At 28.4% G+C, this 4,622-nt stretch overlaps 1 long non-coding RNA gene across 1 annotated transcript; it reads left to right on the top strand.

Annotated features, from left to right (window-relative positions):
* Positions 1-228: 228 nt before the first annotated feature.
* LOC117167715 lies at positions 229-2,170 on the top strand. The gene is made up of 2 exons (XR_004466425.1): positions 229-485; positions 1,890-2,170. It is a non-coding gene; the product is annotated as an uncharacterized LOC117167715 (long non-coding RNA).
* Positions 2,171-4,622: the final 2,452 nt, after the last annotated feature.

Consider the following 4,622-nt stretch of genomic DNA (forward strand, 5'->3'; position numbering starts at 1 on the left):
TGAGTATTTGCTCGTATCAAAAACCCAGTTCTATTTAGTCAATTATAATTTGTTGAATAAACCACAAGTTGTTTCAATCAACTACACTTTCATGATATTATTAAAAATTTTCTTTTATTATTACTCTTTTTAAAATAAAGTATCTGTCTCATTATTAAGGACTTATTAGGAATGGATTAAGTATGTCTTGTTTGCTTACTCTTTATATAATGGAGATCGCACGAGAATGAATCAGACGGAAAATGCATGACAATAATGGGAGACGAGGATAAAATTGTGGAAAAATGCGTGAGTTAATTTACTGATGAAGCCTTCTTTATTTGAAGAGCAAATAAGGAAACTGCTAATTTTCCTCAAAATGATGCGTATTTTTTATATTTAAAAGGAAGCATCAACAACAACAATTGATATGATTCAGAACAGCCTAGCCAGGACGTTAGATTATCAACTTGTATAAAAAGTACTACTGTGGTGCCACCTACGACGTAAGTCAAGATCAGACATATTTATACACTTTAAATAAATAAAGTATTATTAAAAATAATTCCCTACAAAATGTAAATCAAGTTTAATATTTTATCTTGCATAATTAAGGAGATCTCCAGAAAATTTAGTCACTTTTATCAAACAGAAATTTTTTTCACCGATAATAAGACTATTTGCTAAATGTTCATAAAATTTGTTTGTAACAAATAAATAAAATTAAGAACAAATTTTTAGTATTACATGAGTCCTTAAAGATTTATTTAAGACAATATAAATATGACCTAATCCGTAATTAAAGCGTAAAAAAATTTTATGTACAAAATTTCAGTTTTTCAATATTTTATATACTAAAAGGTATAATACATTAGGCATTTCACAGAAACTGAAGTTACATTTTTTAGGCTAATTTTCTATTTAAAAATCCATTCTGGAATTCATATCTCCTATACTATTCAAAATGAAACATAAATTTGTAAATTTTATAGGGAATTTTGTGCACTTAAATTGTTGTTGATGCCAGAAAGTTGAGACTATATAAGTGTGCACTTCAGTGAAAAAGAGAATTTATTGAAAAAGTGACTTGACGTTCTAACTATTAGAGGATTTTTTGTTGGCAAAACTTAATAGCTTATACGAAAGAACATTCCATTTGTAATAATTTTAATAAGAATTTTCTTAATAATCATATCACACAATTAGAAATTTCAATTTCCTTAAAAGTGGCGCAACCATTTTTTTATATAAGCCTTAAAATATTCGGCAGGCATCTCCAAAACATATTTAGAATAAAACTGGGATAAGCGAACACTTTTCATTCAAAAGTCGTTTTAGGTAGAAATAATTTTCTTTTAACTATCATATTTATAAATAAAAATGACTGCGAAGCAATAAATACAAAAGGTTTATTTTTTTTCTGTTGTATTGATTTTATGAAAAAAGAGACTTTTAATTTTGATTCATGTGTTTTCAACAAAGCGTTATATTTTGATTTCTACTAATTATTTTTATCTTTTCTAACTCAATATAAGTGATGTCTAGGAATCTAAAATATAAAAAAATTAAATAGTTTTAATATTAGTAGCAATTTCTCATTTCATATTTGACGTTTGGGACAGCGGCTTCATCACACATTTTGCGCGATATATCTGAGGAGAAATTTTATGCTTCTCTATTAACAATTTTCAATTTAGATATTTTACTGTTTCTATTTTCTTTGTGATTTCTTTCTTTTTTATAATTTCGTATTTAAGCCCTCTTTTGGAAAAGCTAATAACTGCTTCGTCGCATTCTAGCTTTTAGAGTTGTGTGAGATCTTCTTTCACCAGAAATTGCTGAATGAGCTGCGATGAATGGACAGGTTCTTTAAACTCAATTTAGATTTTATTCTTTATTTTCTTTTTCAGATAACAAAAATGCTATCTACAAAATCGATGTTGACCATACTTGTGGTTTTGGCATTATTTTATAATGCGATGGCTTGTGACGGATTTGATCGTCCATGTACTGGACCTAATGGTCAACAAGGCAGTTGTTGTAAGGGAATGCATTGTCAGAAGAATAACCCCTCTTGGGCAAAAGGACGCTGTTACTATAACCCTGGAAAGTAACTGCTAAATATGCACTACTAACACATACTAAAATGATTAATAAATCATTGAAGAAAATGAAAAATTACTAAATAAAGCATTAAATTGTTGTGATTTTTTTACATATGCCTTTGTTGATGGATTGTTACTGCTTTTGAGGTTATGTACAAAATACTTGGTCAAGAAAAATTGTAAAGGAACTTCCCGATTTTCAAATTAAAGAGAAAGAGCAGTACTATATGATACAACTAAAGAAAAAAACCCAAAAAATGTTGTTTCTTTTGTACATAACCTCAAATGTAGCCAAAAACGCCATTTTTGGGTACATAACCTCATATATCTTAAAATCCTGACGTGAGGGGCCAATTCTGAGCCCGGATTCGGATTCGAAGTGAAAATTTTTTTCGGAAATGACCCTCTACTTTCCAATCACAAAAACATGTTGGCCTATGTTATTAACATATTAACTTCACAAATAGTCTTATTATGGATTCTCCGATTGCAAAGTAAATTTTTGCGTGAAAATTACTTGTTTTCATAGAAAAAATTTTTTTCTTCTTAATTTTCCCCAAATTATATCACCAGAGACGTTTAATAATGTAAAATTATCATCCGATATTTTTAATTCATTTTATAAACTAATTGTATAAGCAAATGCCTAGTGTGGACATTTAAGGGCAGAAAGAAATCGCTGCTTCTCTTAATTTTCCTCAAATTATGTTTCCAGTGATGTTTAGTGATAAAAAATCAAAATCCGATATTTTTCATTAATTTTATAAATAAATACCCAGTGTGGGCATTTAAAGGCCGAAGAAACTAGTTTTTCTCTTAATTTTCGGCTAACTATATAGCCAATAATGTTTATACGTGATATTTTGTTATTATTTATTAATTTTGGGAAAAAATTGTTTCTTTAATACATGTACAATAAAAGAACGTTTTATTAATACATGAAAAACAAAAGAAAACGTTTTGTCTTTTGTTTCGCAGGAATTCCCTGACTAACTTCAAGACATTCGCCGTTTATGCAAATGTAATATTTGCCAACAGATAGATGATGTTTATTCAGGAGATTTTGTTATTTTATAGTTTTTATTAATTTTTTAAACAAATTTTTCTTCAATACATATGCATTAAAAGAACATTTTATAGTTTCAACATCACACTAAGTATTTGTTTATATAATTTGTTCAAAAAAATTAATACAAAATATTGGATGATAATTTTCTATCACTTAACATCACTGGTGATATAATTTGAGGAAAATTAACAAAAAACGATTTCTTTCTGCCTTTAAATGTCCACATTGAGCATTTGTTTATATGATTATTTTATGAGATCAATAAAAAATATCCGATGATAAAATTTTATAATCGAGTATCATTTTTCCGATGAAAGCAAATAATTATAATGCAAAAATTCACTTTGCAAACGATGAATCCATACTGTAGTCTATTCGTTAAGGTAAAGTGCCTGGTGCATATGGGATCAAAACTGCCAAAACTGTTCTTTTATAATTACTTTTTTCAACCGTATATTGAAAAAGATGTTGCATCAAATAACCGGAAAAGAGGAATTTTCAAGAAACCATTTAAATTTTCAACCAAATAGTAGAATTTCTAAAAACAATGCCGCCCTTAATGGGAAAGTAGGAGGGGAGGGGGTTTGTACTCTTTTTATATTATAAATTTGAAGAGTCAAACATTTAGTTGTTAGTTGAAAATTCAACTAACTGTTTGAAATTTATTTATCTTAGTTGAAAATTTGTTTTTTCCGCTAGAAAATTATTTTTATTCGAAAGTTGAATATTGAAAGTTCCACCATATGTCGAACTTTGATCTATTTTATTTGAAGCCCCAAAAATTTGGTTAATGCTCAAAATATTTCGCATTTTAAACTATAAGGATTTAAGAAATGTAACGTAATTGTAAACGAACTCTTGATATGTGGTCTACTTTATCCTTGAAAATCAGTCTCACAATGGTTTTTAAAAGCGTCAGCCATGTGTATTGTTCCAAGACAGGAAATAAACCGAATAGAAAGTTTTAAAATTTGAATATAAATATTTTTAATTTTGTGTTTGTACGCAGTCAAATTCATAAAAGATTTCTAGCCGCGTTAATCAATTGTAAACTAGAATTTTATAATTAAATAAAAAATTCTAAAGCCTACTTAAAGACGAGTGATTTATATCAATTTATATTTATTTTTGCGTGTTGAAATATAATGTTTAAAACTAAAAAATTTTAATAATTCACAAGATTTTTCGTTAGAAACTCAGACTGCCACGACTCGTGTGAGGATAGTGCTGCGGGGCGGGGGGCTACCCTCTTAATACTATAAATTGAAAGATTTATGCCTAAGGTATTAGGAGGTGAGACTACATGAACTCCCATCTAATACAACGCTGCTGAAGGCTTCTGAACTTCTCATTATAAAGCACCAACCAATCGAAAAAATTCAAGAACTTCAAGGAATTAACAGAATACACTCACTTTTTAAAATTCAAGGAATTCTCGGAATTAACTGTAATCACGGATTTCATGAAAT

The sequence above is a fragment of the Belonocnema kinseyi genome, chromosome 2 (assembly GCF_010883055.1).
Source record: "Belonocnema kinseyi isolate 2016_QV_RU_SX_M_011 chromosome 2, B_treatae_v1, whole genome shotgun sequence".
Classification (NCBI taxonomy): Eukaryota; Metazoa; Arthropoda; class Insecta; order Hymenoptera; family Cynipidae; genus Belonocnema; species Belonocnema kinseyi.